Source organism: Mytilus trossulus, chromosome 7 (genome assembly GCF_036588685.1).
Source record: "Mytilus trossulus isolate FHL-02 chromosome 7, PNRI_Mtr1.1.1.hap1, whole genome shotgun sequence".
Classification (NCBI taxonomy): Eukaryota; Metazoa; Mollusca; class Bivalvia; order Mytilida; family Mytilidae; genus Mytilus; species Mytilus trossulus.
In genome coordinates this window covers 1,699,803-1,717,073 of record NC_086379.1, presented here as the reverse complement: position 1 = coordinate 1,717,073, position 17,271 = coordinate 1,699,803, and positions in this window count along the sequence as shown.

The following is a 17,271-nucleotide window of genomic DNA, read 5'->3' as shown; positions in this document are numbered from 1 at the left end:
GGCTCATAGTCACAATAATGTGTTCGGGTATGCTATTCATTCATCATCATACACAACAAAATGATGTTTTACAATGTCCAAGATATATATATATATATATATATAAATGAATCTTCCTTAGCCAATTGTAATAACTAATGCGAATGATGGTCAAATTCAATTGCTTCATTAGACTGAATAAGTATCTCGTTGATTCCAATCTATAAAATAAGGAGATGTGGTAAGATTGTCAATTTTATAACTATTCACCAGGGACGGGAGGCCAAGGATGTAAACAACAACAGGTCACCATACGTCCTTCAACAATGGACAAACACATATCTTAAAATTGGTTCAAATAAGAAAAACAAACAGCATGGTGTGTACTTAAAAGATTGTGAATAGCAACGAAAAATAACTATTTGATTATAGGCTACTGGCTTGTATGAGGCACATGCAATATGTGTGGTGGTAAACATGTTGGTGACCGCTCAACCAAAACCCCCTTACATGGGACAGTACATGATGTAACAGCACAACTTGAGAACAGACTTCAGTTATCAGTTGGAAAGGGTGCGCGCTTTTCCCATCGTACAGGTTTTATACAGACACACATCCAAGTTTGATTTTAAAGGTCGAATTCTACCTGGTGTCTTAAAGGTAAAATTTCGAAGAAAATGCGTAGGATAGAACCCCTGCATTTTCGCAAACTAAAGGTTACGATCCAGTCACCCCATCTCCACCTAAAGAGGAGGGGAAAAGACCGCAACTCTTCGCAAGCGATGATGCTCCCACAGGATACACGATTCGCAATTGATATTGAAATTTAATTTGTTGTTATGTATAGTTCCAGCTGCTTTAAGAATTTGATATCTAAGAGCTTTATACGATTAATTTTATCACTGACATTAAGGGCTGATAACATCCTTGTGACACCATATAACTCATTTGTTTACTTTTTTATTTACATATTTCGATATGTGTATATCATATATGTTTTCTCTGTAATTATATAAAGTTAGTTTTGAAGAGGGTTAACTATAACTTGTAGTCAACACGTGCATCTAGCTAAGAAAATATGTCTTAAGGAAATATCGTAGCCAATACATCTTTGTTGTAAAATAACAACAGACATAATGATACAATCATTACAACAACAACAAGGTGGTTTGAAACAGCTACATATATCTAACAAAAACAACACAGACTGTGACTTTAAGAGGAAGAACAGCTATAATAATTAATGTAAAAAAGAAGATGTGGTATGATTGCCAATGAGACAACTATCTACAAAAGACCAAAATGACACAGAAATTAACAAACATAGGTCACCGTAAGGCCTTCAACAATGCGCTGTTCCTTTGCTTTGCATATACTGATTTATAAGGTTTATAAGGTTGTTTTGTTGTATCGGTTTATGCAAGTGCTTTCCATCTTTTTAGTGATATCTATATAAACTCTAAGAAGATAAATTGATAAATGCCATTCATGGTACATTGTATTGATTATTAGCTGTATATTTAGACATGAATAAGGTATTGTTTTATCAATGAGGTTTTTTATGTCATTGTGATTCTTGTTTTGTTCTATACATTTGTAATCAAAGAAGAATTGGAAGTGGGAGGGACATCATTGCCACACAGAAATACTGATGAAAAAGTTATATAAATGAATTCTTAAATCTAAATGCTTAATTAATATGACATCGTATTTGTAAATTTCTTTACGTCGAGCGTAAACGAGGTCTTGGATATAAGAAGATGTATGAATGTTAATCATACAACTCTCCATCCAAGTTACAAATAAACAACCCATTCTAGGTACGGGTACGGTCTTCAACACAGAGCCTTGGCTCACACCGAACAGCTAGCTATACAGGGCATAAACATGACTAGTGTAAGACAAACGGTATAATCTATTATATAAAAAATAAGAAACGAGAAACACTTATGAACCACATCAACAAACGACAACTACTTAACATCATCTTGAATGTTAAGAATTAGAATGCATATCCTTGTTAAAGTGAGCATTGAGTACGTCTTTCAAGAATTGTTTATATTCTTATAGGGCATTTCAATTTTTTTACTTCGAAGTGTTCATACATGTACAAGACACTAGAAACTAGAAAGGCAGCCATTTTAAAGATCAACGTTCTGTAAACCAACCGTTGTCAAGATGAACCAAAACAGTGATCATGTGCCGATGCTGGGATTCATGAACATAACTGCAAGTGATACACAGTTTGAAATAGTCCAGTTAACAGAGTCGGGATTGCACGTCTAGCCCCAGCTGTTCAGTGTCCATTCGGAAATATTAAATGAAAAATATTATTCAAGTGTATAAATATTATATATATAGACTGTATCTAATTTCTTACTGAGAATCACCGACGGAAACGTCCATTTCAATCTCTAGCATAATTTTAAATACTGATGTTGCAATTCAAAATGGGACGTCCCGCACGTGCACCGTATGTTTGATTTCAGCTTGAGATGATTTCAGCTTTCCAATTGTGAACTTTCCATTTCTAAGTAGCAACATTCCAGCAGCACCTGCATACGGGGTATATATCTCCCAATTGATACGATATTCCCGTGCTTGCATTTCCTATCATGATTTTCTTGATAGAGGGTTACTGCTCACAAGGAAGCTATTAAACCAAGAGTTCCAAATGGTGAAGTTGAAATCATCCCTTCGTAAATTTTACGGACGCCATCACGAGTTGGTTGACCGTTATGGAATAACCGTTTCACAAATGATATCGGATATGTTCCTTACGTCGTAACTACAATCCCCTTCCCTTTCATGAATTTAACCTACCGAATTAGACTATTTACCGGATTTGTAATTACATAAGCAACACGACGGGTGCCGCATGTGGAGCAGGATCTGCTTACCCTTCCGGAGCACCTGAGATCACCCCTAGTTTTTGGTGGGGTTCGTGTTGTTTATTCTTTAGTTTTCTATGTTGTGTCATGTGTACTATTGTTTTTCTGTTTGTCTTTTTCATTTTTAGCCATGGCGTTGTCAGTTTGTTTTAGTTTACGAGTTTGACTGTCCCTTTGGTGTCTTTCGTCCCTCTTTTTGATCGAAGAACAGATGGATTTGTTTACAACGCGAAAGAAAAACGTCATATTTGTTTTAACAAGCACGTAATGATGTTTACTAGTCGGAGGTTCATGGAGCCTTTTTTGTCATTATACTGTATGACAAATATCTATGGTAACTATGATTCCAAATGAAGCAACTATCAACCGAGAGAATAAAAGATGCTGATTTAAGCAACTACAAAATGTATAGTATACAGTAACTATACTACCGGTACTATTATTAAAAATACGCAAATAATTATCTGCGTACATTTCCACCTTCAATGGGTCTTTCGTGTAAGTGAATATGTTTAATGTTTACCTCCAAAATGTACATGTTTTTTTTTTTATTTCAACTGCAAAGGATCCTACGTATACATTTTAAATTTTCACCTGAAAAGGGTTCGATTCTCCGTGAATATATTTTATTTTCATCATAAAAGGATCCTTCGTGTCCATGTTAATGCTAGCATGCAATGGGTACTACTGGTACATTTGTATTTCCCACCTGCGACGAGTCTACGTGTAATTGTCTATTGTTTAACCTGCAATAGGTCATACATGTTTTGTTTTCATCTTCAATTGATCCTACGTGTTCATGTTTTATTTTTACATGCATTGCATGGGTCCTATCTTTACATGTTTAATTTTCATCTGTAATGTCCTCGTGTATATTTAATGACACGAATAACAGACATAACACTGTTCCAGGTTAGGGGGAAGGTTGGGATCCCGCTATTTACATGTTTAACCACACCACATGCTGTGCGTATGTGGCTGTTCAAAGGCAGGAGCTTATAATTCAGTGGTTGTCGTTTGTTTACGTGTTTTTCGTTAATTTTTGTACATAAATAAGGCCTTTAGTTTTCTCGATTGAATTATTATACATTGTCATTTTGGGGTCTTTTATAGCTGAATATGCAGTGTAAGCTTTGCTCATTTTTGAAGGCCGTACGGTGACCTACATTTTGTATGTTTGTTATTTTGGTCTCTTGTGGAGAGTTGTCTCATTGGCAATCATACCACATCTTCTTTTTTTACATAGGAAGTATGTGGTATGAGCGCCAATGGCCCTCCACACGGAAAAGAATTGCATGTACTAGTGTCGAAATATATAAACAGGAAAAACAAGTCTAACCTATATAAAAAAAGTTGTAACACTTATGAACCACATCAACATACGACAACCACTGAACGTCAGGTTCCTTTTGTGTTTGTTTACATGTAATAACTTAAAATAATTAATGAATAATTAGTATGCAAATTACTTTTAAAATTGGTTTAAAATGATGTCACCAGGAAGCATAACTACTGAAACTAACACTGACCTTTGAAAAGAATGTGTTATAATCAGTGTCAAATATTACAGGAAGATCAAACGGCCAACCAGTTGCAATTAATTTGGTCGACGTAAACTTACTGGTTCTTGTATTTTTCATTGGGCTTTAAAATTTGACGCTTAAATATGTCCATTGAAAAATATAACATGAAAATCAATGTCGACAAATTCTGAAATTCGTATGAATAATGCTCTAGAAGAAGAATGGAAACAAACGTACGGCCACTTGTAGTTTAAATTGGACTTTGAAGAGACTGTTTAATGGCCAGTGACAAATCTTACAAGAAAATTGATATGCAAACACCCTTGAAAATTCTGATGAAATATGGTCTATAGAAAGGAAAATCAAAGCATACTGACTGCCGCTTGCACACACTGCGCATAGGGCTTTGACTTACATTTTAAATGAACATCGACAAACATTACAAAACAATCTATATGCCAGCAAACTTTAAAATTCGAATTAAAATAAAGTTAGGAATTTTGGTGGAAGCAGTTTCAATTCAATTGCGCTTTATTTAGTGTTTTAAAAAGACTGTTTAACGTCCAGTGACAAATATTACTAGAAATGCAATATCAAATAATTCTAAAATTCATATGAAATATCGTCCAAAAGGAGGATTGTTGAAAGAAACGTACGGCCACTTGCACATAACTTTGGGTTTTGACGTGACTGTTTAATGTTCAGTGACAAATACTACAAGTAATTCAATATCAAAAATTCTAAAATTCATATGAAATATGGTCTATAGAAAGGAAGATCAAAGCAAACTGACTGCCGCTTGCACACACTGCGCATAGGGCTTTGACTTAAATTTTAAATGAACATCGACAAACATTACAAATCAATCTATATGCTACCAAACTTTAAAATTCGTATTAAAATAAAGTTAAAGGCATTTTGGCGGAAGCAATTTCTGACAATTGCACTTTATTTTAGATTTTGACAAGACTGTTGAATGTCCAGTGACAAATATTACAAGAAAATCAATATTCCAAAACAGTTGCAAATGTGTATGAAATATGGCCATGAAGAAGGACGGTTTAAACAAACGTTCAACCAATTGCACTTTACATTGGAATTTGACATGACTGTTACATGTCCAGTGACAAATATTACCAAAAAAAATCATTATGCAAAAAAAACCTTGAAAAATCGTACGAAACATGGTTTATAGAAAGAATAGTCGTATGATACTTACAGACAATTGTACTATACACACTATGTTCAATGACACTAGTTATGCAAAATGACATCTTGAGAAGAAAAAAACTAAATATGTATTATTCATAAAGTTTTACATATGATGTAACGACGACATTATATATCATTGTACCTGACTAAGATCAGGTGTTCTAGCTTCACCTGGAGAGGTTTTGTACTGTTTGTTGTATCGACATTAAAATTCTATAAATAGCATGCTAATTACGGAAATCTGATAACGTAAAAGGGGGAAATCCAAGAATGTATAGAAGCAGGTACTTCGTTGTATTTGTTTTTGTGTTGATGAAGAAATGAATTACGAGCAATATGTTTACATCCGTGTACGTTTATACGTACGTACGTCAATTTGAAATTTCATTAGTGTAAGAAAAGGACTCAGTGATTTCCCTATTATTAATAAAAAAATAAATAAATTATAGTGCTGATCAGTGGTTTATTTAAAATTGATGACTTTTATAAAATTGAATCTGTTTGCTAGGGTTTGGTTTTTTTGCGTTTTGTTTCATATAAATAATGAGTTGCGGGATAATTGCAAATGGGACAACTATCCATCAAAGTTTAAAAGTTTAAATGAAGTGGATGTAAGCAGTAATTGGTAACTGTACGGCCTTCAACAATGGGAAAATGAAACAATTCAATTAAAAAAAAACATAAAAATGTGGTGGAATTAGACATGTCCGATTCATATATTCATTATACATCCAACTGGACCAAACGAATGAGAACGCTATGAAAACTGTACATATATGATATAATGAAATTTGATACGACTTTCATGCAAGTAAGAGGTTTGGCGCTATAAAACCAGGTTCAATCCACCATTTTTCTACATTTGAAAATGCCTGTACCAAATCAAGAATATGACAGTTGTTGTCCGTTTCAACTTTGATAGGTTTTATCATTTGATTTTGCCATTTTAAGTAGGGACTTTTCGTTTGAATTTTCCTCGGAATTCAGTATTTTTGTGATTTTACTTTATATAAGATTCTTCATTTAGTTTAAAACTAAATGTACAATGGTGTGATTTCGTTGAAACCTTTCTATCGTTTATATATATTATTTTGAATATTATTATGGGAATGATAAATTGCTTTACCACTTCTGTAGGCACTTATTGGTAATACATTGTATTTGCTGTTGTTCTTGTAGCTGCCTGACGTAAGCATCAAATGTTAGCGTTTATACAATTGATTTGATTTATGTTTGCTTAACGTCCATTGGCAAATATTTTATGCATGATTTATACATTGTGGGAACAAATCAACAATAAAAAAGGTTGGTTCTACAAAATTGATTGGCTTGAAATTTAAACTCTCATTGAGAAAAAAATGTATAATGGAAAAGGTCATAAGGTATGGGGAAAATCTGGATTCTGAATGTTTTTGTTTTTTAATCATCTGCCGTTTTTTTCATCAAATAGGACTATTTTTAAGGGAAAATCCATATCCTCCAGACCTTTTGAAAGTAAATGGTCGTTCTCTTATGGTTGTTCATAGTCCATCTATCTGGTTCCCTTATGGTTGTTCATAGTCCATCTATCTGGTTCCCTTATGGTTGTACATAGTCCATCTATCTGGTTCCCTTATGGTTGTACATAGTCCATCTATCTGGTTCTCTTATGGTTGTTCATAGGTCATCTATCTGGTTCCCTTATGGTTGTTCATAGGCCATCTATATGGTTCCCTTATGGTTTTACATAGTCCATCTATCTGGTTCCCTTATGGTTGTTCATAGTCCATCTATCTGATTCCCTTATGGTTGTTCATAGTCCATCTATCTGATTCCCTTATGGTTGTTCATAGTCCATCTATCTGGTTCCCTTATGGTTGTTCATAGGCCATCTATCTGGTTCCCTTATGGTTGTTCATAGGCCATCTATCTGGTTCCCTTATGGTTGTTCATAGGCCATCTATATGGTTCCCTTATGGTTGTACATAGTCCATCTATCTGGTTCCCTTATGGTTGTTCATAGGCCATCTATATGGTTCCCTTATGGTTGTACATAGTCCATCTATCTGGTTCCCCTTATGGTTGTTCATAGTCCATCTATCTGGTTCCCTTATGGTTGTTCATAGCCCATCTATCTGATTCCCTTATGGTTGTTCATAGTCCATCTATCTGGTTCCCTTATGGTTGTTCATAGTCCATCTATCTGGTTCCCTTATGGTTGTTCATAGGCCATCTATCTGATTCCCTTATGGTTTTGCATAGTCCATCTATGTGGTTCCCTTATGGTTGTTCATAGTCTATCTATCTGGTTCCCTTATGGTTGTTCATAGTCCATCTATCTGGTTTCCTTATGGTTGTTCATAGTCCATCTATCTGGTTCCCTTATGGTTGTTCATAGTCCATCTATCTGGTTCCTTTGTGTTCTTGACAAGATGTCTCATTGAGGGATCCTTTCAATCTCAATTATAACAATTCTGTGTAATCAAAGACACTAAATTAATGCAATTGTACATATTGATCAATTCTAGTCTGCAATCAGGAAATTGAATTAAGAGATCTTAGAAACACGTAATCAAAACCCTTGAGGGTCCCCCATATTTGATGTTTTTTCCTAATTTCCTTAAATTCCTTTTAAAGACCTAAAGATAAATCTGACAGATCACGTTAACATTTCGTTTGTTCTAATCATATAAACTAACTAAAAAATATATACTTTTATGTTCCTTTTTTCTACAAAAGTATAATTTGTCACAATAAACAGAGGCGATAAAAATGCGATCGTTCGTTTTTTTGCTGTCCTATTTAGAGTTTGACATTTATGTATACAAAAACCAACATAACCGGCCAGTGACCTCTTTATGAAGTTGTTTGTTTCCTTTTAAGAAATGTATACGATATATACAACCATAATGCTGACAAAAGGTGTTTATTTCACGCTCTCAAGATGTTGCAACTGTACGTCAAACGGCTCATTTATTTATCCATTAATGTGTGCTGATGACATATTTTTAGGGAATAAAGTAAAGTTAGATTAATATAATATCAAAGTCAATCAAACGTACTTTTCTACGTAAGTGATTTTTTTTAGACGTCATTCCATTATTTGGTTAACTTATTAGTCGGTGAACCATCAAAACATGCGCAGTGGAGGACTTTATCACAACTATCACAAACATGCGCAGTGGAGGACTTTATCACAACTACCACAAACATGCGCAGTGGAGGACTTTATCACAACTATCACAAACATGCGCAGTGGAGGACTTTATCACAACTACCACAAACATGCGCAGTGGAGGACTTTATCACAACTATCACAAACATGCGCAGTGGAGGACTTTATCACAACTATCACAAACATGCGCAGTGGAGGACTTTATCACAACTATCACAAAGTTTAAGTTAAAAAAAACCCATAGCAATGAAATATCTGTAACATATCAGTATGCCATGGATATAGTTATGCCTGAAAATTATGTTATATAGATATAGGAAGATGTGGTGTGAGTGCACTAATGAGACAACTCTCCATCCAAATAGCATTTTTTTCAAAAAGTAAACCATTATAGGTCAATGTACGGCCTTCAACACGGAGCCTTGGATCACACCGAACAACAAGCTATAAAAGGCCCCAAAATTACAAGTGTAAAACCATTCAAACGGGAAAACCAACGGTCTACTCTATATAAAAAAACGAGAAACGAGAAAAACGTATAAATTACATAAACAAACGACAACTACTGTACATCAGAGTCCTGACTTAGGACAGGTGCATACATAGAAGACAGCTAGCACAACCATATAAGATCTTATTAATATAACACACACACACACACACACACACACACACAACCAATATTGATTCATCATTCAGCATTGTTGGTAATATCAACACGTTTTTTGATTGATGAATACTCTTTATAAAAAAGGATTTATTAGATTGCCATGAGACAACTCTCAGCAAGACAACAAATTGGACATTTATAGGACACAAAAATTACACTGCACTTCTGGTTAAATATCATGATATGTTTTGTTCTGGAATGATGGGCTAAAAATGTAAAGAATAGAGAAAATAGACCTGTTAAATTAAGAAAATAGAATTGAAGTAACCCCTTCCAGACCTGCTAAAACATTATACATTGAAAAAGGATGTATTATATTATGTACGTACATTTATATTCTATTTTAATACTAGTCAACAAGAAAATCTTGTTATAAAAAGTGAGCGTGTTGGTGATATTCAGTTCACAATTTATATATCATAGCCTAAAACGTGGACGTTTCTATTCTCAATATAAGAGAATACTTACGTTGCTGAAACATTTATTTTGTACTCTGATATATTATAAAGGTTGTATTAAGATAAACATATTCTTGCTTAGCAACATTTGATATTATATACAACAGGTTTTCAAGGGACTCGGTTGATCTGTTTATTATATAGCAGTTTAAAAATTCATAAGTAAAAACCTATTTTTACCTGATAAATTAATTTTTGATATATTTTTTTATGTTTTTTTCTCTGTTACGACATATGTGTATTTTCTTAAAAAGGGTAATGTGCCATGTAAATAAAGCGTTTATAACAGAAACAAGTAACCATATTACATTGGTTACAAGTATGCCAAGTGCTAAAAGTTAAGTGGAAAGTAGATTTAACAAAAACTGTCGCGAGCGGACAAATACCGTATCACGCGATATGAGGTGATGTAATCTGATTAACAGACTGGTTGTTTTTATGGGCAAAATTCTATTTCAATTATGTGCAAATATTCGTGTTAGGGAGCAACTATTATGGTTATGGTTTTTTGTCGGAGTCAGATTTTTTGTTTTGTTTTTCGACGCTATCAGTTAAATTATTTTTAATTCAAAATTTGACACTTTAAAGTATGGAGGAAATCTGGATTGAGAATATTTGTTTTGTCATCTGCTTAACAACTATATGTTTGTGTTTTTTTTTTATCGCATTGGAGTTGAGAATTAATTTTTTTAGGAACCCCCCCCCCCCTTTTTTTTTTGGTCGTTTTCTTGCCTTTGACCTTATCACATCATTTTTGTGGATGACGTCACAATATCGACTATCATGTAAGTCTGGGTAGAAGATAATAGTCTTATATCTGTAGATTTTTCATGTGCTTGTCCGAATCAGCGGATGTGGAAAAAGGGGGGTCCTTCATATCTGTATTCTATAATTTTCAGTCCGTTGTTCTCTATTTTTAACCCATTATGGGCTCTTTTCTTTATATTTAAGAATTAAAAGAAGATGCATTATGATTGAGCATGAGAGAACGAACTCTCCACAACAGATCAAATAATACAAAATTAACAACTAAAGGTCACCATACAACACTATTATAATACTCCATTGTTTGTGTCTTATTTTCGCTATTCTTTATGTTTTCCTTTTATTCTTCATTTGGTACATAAGCTACTGTTGGGTGGCTATCTTTCTTCTTCTTTTATTCATAACTTTGTCTTGAATTTGACACAGATCAGCAATAACATACACATTATATGACTCTACAATGTACTTAGTTACATGTTATACCATACATAAATATTTTTTACTACGTTAGCCTCCTTTGAAGTGTGAACATCAACAATGGTAAGGAGATGTTTACAAATAAGTTTCCTAAAATATTTGAAAGTAAATATTTTTATTTACATGTACTAGAAAGGTTATCTTGTACAAACTGACCTGATTATCAAATGTGAAATGTAGATTAATATATATTCTACATGTCTACAACTGCTTCAAGTGTGACACTAAACCCATCATAGAAGCCAGGATTAAAATCTTATACTAGTATCTGCGCCAGACGCGCGCCTCATCTACCAAAGACTCTCCAGTGACGCTCGAATAAAAAAAATTAAAAGGCCGGATAAAGTACGAAGTTTAAGATCATTGTGGACCGTAAATTCCCTAACGATTTGCCAAATACAGATAAGGTAATTAATATATTCCTGAGTTAGAAAAGCCTTAGTAATACAAAATTCAAAGTTTTGTTAAGAGTCATGCGTCATTTAAAGTCTCGAAACAGTTTGGAAACGACCACTCAACTTCAGGGTGGGGGAGTTTATGTTTTTTTGCTAAAAGTATATTCTGACCCCCAATTTGACGAAGAAAACTATTGTTGTCAAACAGGAGACCAAAAAAACTTCTGATTTCAGGTTTTCTTGATTATAAAAAAAAATGAATGGTAGCGTCGAACTACTTAAAAAATAATGTTCGTGCTTTGCGCGAAAAAAAACTTTCTTACTCGTACAAAAAAAGAACTTGGTTAAATGTTAGTTTTCTCCCTTTTATTTTCCACAAACAGAAAATAAAGGGAGATGTGGGTTTCATAATGTGTCAAGACAATCTTTATGTGCCCCATTTCCACAGTTCTCAATACTATTTGATGACATTACTGAAATCAGGAATAAAGATGAGAAATCATCAAACTCACATACTGTCAGCTAATAGTCCCTGTAGAGGGTAATCTTAGGCCATTCGGCCGGTGAGGATCATTGGTAGTGAGGAAGATTTTCTCTATACTTCAAGATCAAGTTGAAAGAAAACGAATTCCCTTTCAGAACGTTCACACAAATTTAGGCCGAACAACTATGTACAGAGACATGATATCCAAACGACAAGGTTACCTGATAAAAGCCATTCCTTATGTAATCTGGATCATGATGTTCTATGGACAATCAGTACATAACCCCGCCTTTTTGTAACTGTGAAACCTGTGGGACTTGTTGATAGAGTGAATCCTGTAGGACTTGTTGATAGAGTGAATCCTGTAGGACTTGTTGATAGAGTGAATCCTGTTTCAATTGTTGAAAAACCTCGTTTGAATTATAGCGACAGTGAAACCTGTAGGAATTGAGCTAGGGGAAAACCGGAAATATAATTCAAGTAAGAAGGGTAATTTGTTACAGCAACCTTTTTATACTAGAAACAGAAGAGATAGTACTTTAGATATACCAACATATAGGTAGCCAGGTAGCTTTACACTGGTATTTGTACAGTATACTATAAATGATTTTTTAGAGAACGAACAGTCCCAGGTCACCAGGTCACCACTTCCATTAATGTTGATACACAGAGGTTGTCGTAGTGATTATAACTCTAATAAGTTATAATTCAAACACGTTTTCCCTTCAATGGTGTTGGTATCTTTGTTTAAAAAGTAACGATTTTTTTATTAATATCTTTTTAAACAAAGATATTATGACTACTGGTCATTCTTATAATACTATATGGCTAATGGTGTTTATCTCATGCATTTTCAAAGTCTAAAAAAATATCTTTTTCATAATACAAATATTTTTTCTATCAGATAATATTATTTAAATTAGTAGATCTAATATGAACTGTCTTAAAATATACAAGTACAAAAAATAAAGTTTCCTTGTCCTCAAATAAGTGTGACGTAGTATTGTAGAGGACCCTATTAATTCACTTGTAATGATGATGATGATGGATTTATGTAAATTTTCTAGACCGGAGACACATTTCCTTAACTTGTCCTGTTCTCGAACTCACTTGGACTTAATACATGGTTTTATGAAGAAGAAAAAATTCCCCGTCATAAGAGCAGCAAAATAAGTGCTGCACTCATCTGATCACTTCGCTTTGTATTTTTGAAAAAAATAAGTTGAGTTCACGGTTTCTGCTGGTGCTTCTGTAGAAAAATTCGACGAACGCGTTGTTTCTAAAGTTAACCAAATCCCAGTTCGCTTGAAAAAACGGAGTAAAAGAAATACTAAAATACATATTCATGCAAGTGCATGTGTCCAATACACCACTTAAACACTTCGGAACTTACGAGCTAAAAAAGGTAAGTACCCAGATGCGGATCAAGGAATTTGGAAAAAGAGAACATTCAGTACCCCAAACTAGACTAATTTGTAGTACTACCGATGAGAAAGAATTATAGATTAATCATAAATGAAGCTCCATAAAGGAGCGGGAACCCTGTCTCTCCTAAATCAACCTCTGGTACTAGTTAAAACATTGGTAACATAAGCCATTATGTCTTCCCATGAGAGAACGATATAGTTGTTATCAATAATTGTGTCATTTGCATGGCAAAACTAGGTCCCAGTTCAGTTCATGTAAGATATGTAAACAAAACGTTCATAGGTCTTTTAAAAAAGTCATATACATTAACAACAGAGAAAGAGCTTATTAATATTTATCCACAAACTATAAAATTTATCTTCCGGAAATAAGTTTTGTACGTGAAAATTACATATATATGAGCTAACAATAGAATTCCTCTTCCGTAATGCATTTTTAGTTTTACAAGCTATTTAGAACAAGATACTAGTACTCTGTAGTATAATTAGTCCAAAATAAACGTAATATTCCAATACTAGACTACTATATACAGATCATCTGCCAGCGAATCCATTGAAACTGTATTAAATTATTGATATTAATTAATTCAAAAGGGTAGTTATGTGTGTGTGTTAGTTTAATATTTTAAACCATAATCTTTTGTTGGTTACCTTCTATTACCCATCCTGGGAACTTCTCTCAATGTACTAAATTGCAACTCCAAATAAATTATTGATATTAAATACTTTAAAAGGGTAGTGATGTGTGTGTTAGTTTAATTAATATTTTGAACCATAATCTTTTGTTGCATACCTTTTATAACCAATCCTGAGAACTTTCTATATAGCAACTCCAAATCAAAAATGGTGATCTATATTTACTTTTTACCCACGTCATTTAATCTCTGGTGGATATTTTCTTATTGACAATTACCACATCTTCTTATTTTTATAGTTTAAACAGTCCAAAAAAAATCTAATGGTTTCAATGATCATTTCTCGCTTTATTTCACTGCCGACATATTGCTTACTTTGCATATGATTCAATATAGTTTTAGTATAACATGATTTGTTAGCAAATTTCATACAAAATCTCACGACATTTGTTAAATATAAGAGCAAAAAAAATCATAATCAGTAAAACTACAAATTCATCTAGGAGATTACGTGAATGTTTAATGTAAAAGTTGTGTCGAATTGATTCGAGAAAACACGTTAGTTGTCGGAAGCGCCCGAAGGCGAAGTGATGTGATCACCTTCATCAGACATTACATTTCCGGTGACCCAGTGCGTAACTGAACAATTCTGACGATCATAGTTCATCAATGTGACCGCTAATTAAAACCATGCGAAAATTGCTGAAGTTTCCGAATGACAGACTAATTGGACAATTTTAAGAAACGACTGTCATGTTATAGACTTTGTTCAGGGAATTTCAGTAGCAGATGTTTTTGATAATTAAATTTGTTTCAAAACTGAGATTTTAATTAGTTGCATTCACCAAGCATACCACGCACGGATGTTCGCTGATGGAATTCAAATTTTTTTTTTTAAATACTTAATAAACTCATCATAGATACCAGGATTAAAATTTGGTATGAGTCAAGCATCACTATATTTTTATAGAAACATTTGTTCAGAAAAGGGACATAATACGAAAACAAAATTGGAGTAAAATTACCACTGATCCCTTCTTTTTTATTGCATAAAGTATGATAAAACATTTTAAAATATTAAAAACTTCCTTGTTATTTTCCATAATGTTTTAAAGCAAAAAGGTGTCAATGTTAAATGTATGAACATCTTCGAGAGAGAGACCAGTTTCCCGCCAAATATTTAATTACTTGAAACCTACAATACACCACACAGGTTTTTGGACCTTTTGTTTACTTAGTTCCGTTATTTATGTATTGATCACTTGATAACTAACAGTGGTTTTTTTTAAAAGGTCATATAAATAAAGGAAACAGTAGTATACCGCTGTTCAAAATTCATAAATCGATTAAGAGAAAACAACCTTAGTTACAAATTAAAACTGAGGGAAACACACCAAATATAAAACGTCTTTAACATGTTTTAATATGAACCATACCTTTCAGTCATAATAAATAAATAGTTTGCACAAAGAGTAAGGCTTGTATAAATAAATTGGAAAACCATATTGCATAAAAATCAAAGCCTTTTATAACAAAAGCATCATATTATATTATCCAAAATCAATTTAGAATGATCAAAATCAACAAAATCAATGTCATGTTATAATGTTACTGTAACAGATTCACACATATATACTGCTTATCTGGTTACAGCTGTTTAATTCATATTCAAAGTAAGCCACGTGACGTCAGACGTAAGAGTTCCTTGAATAACAGGTCAACAAAATGAGAACATTTAAAACAGTAAAGCAATGCAGAATGGACATAAACAAAACATAATAACAACATTTTTTTCGTGAGGTTGGTTATGGATAAAATTGAGAATGGAAATGTGGAATGTGTCAAAGAGACATCAACCCTACCATAGAAAAAACACCAGCAGAATGTCACCAACAGGTCTTCAATGTAGCGAGAAATTCCCGCATCCGGAGCATGTTAATTTAGAAACGAACCATGAAAACTAATGATCCTTTGAATGAACTTATCGTAAAAGGTTATCAATCTAACGCTGTTAACCTTTTTTTATCGATACTATGATCGTTATCAATAAATAAAAACATATTGATATTGCGATACAATTCACTACTCGTACGGTTCTACATACCTTACTTTTAACATGACTTCTTTATATGATTTCGTTATACACGACGTATTCAATTTATCAGTAACGTAGTTTAATGTTACTATGCGATGGTTTTTGGTTCTTTGTATATATAAGAATCTTTGTTGTACGTCCTTACGCGACTTTTATTGTCTGTCCATACAATCACCAGTAACGTTGTTCTATGTTAACACATTGTGTACACGACGCCTCTGATTAGTCCGCACATCAGTGTACTTGTGATTTGTATTCCTTTTACTTGTATATTGTGCTCTGGACTTCGATTTCCACTACAATTTTAGTTAATTAATGTTTAAAACTCGTTAATTCATTTAGAATATACAAACAAACAAAAAACCCAACAAAAAAAACCCGAGGTGATTGTATGAGCACTGCACATGTTATCTAGACTTTCTTTGTCATGTGAATCCAGACTCCTAAAATTGAAATATAATGGGGAATAAGACACTATCCGTATTCGTAAAGACCAGACGGCCAGTCTAGTGTCTTAAAACAGCTTCTACTGCATCAATTTTCTATCAATTAACTCGGGCAGAAAATGCCTGTACCAAGTCAGGAATATGACAGTTGTTATCCTTCGTTTGATGTGTTTGGACTTTTGACTTTGCCTTTTGATTTTTGATTTTCCTTTTTGAATTTTCCTCGGAGTTCATTTTTTTGTGTTTTTACTTTTTTCAGTCACTTTAGTCGAATTCATAGCACTGAATGCTGTCTCCAACTGATCAACTCCATAAGAAAGGCAAAAGATCCAAATTATTGGGACAGTTACAAATAAATGTTCGAAACAACACCCTTACCAAAAGAAAGAAACCGCAAAATAAGGTAAAACATTACACACACAACTCCTAATTTTCAAAACAAATAAACTCACACAAAAAAGAATAGATAGTTATTAAGGAATGGTACGACATATAATTGTAAGTGCAGGAATATTTGGGTTGTTTTTACTGAATGTTGAATAAAAAGGAATGAAATTGAAGTATAAGAAGTTACCTTTTTTTTAAACGAACGTATTATTAAATCGAAATTAAATGATAAATACATTTAGTGATGAAATTGTAGCTTTTAAGAATACATTT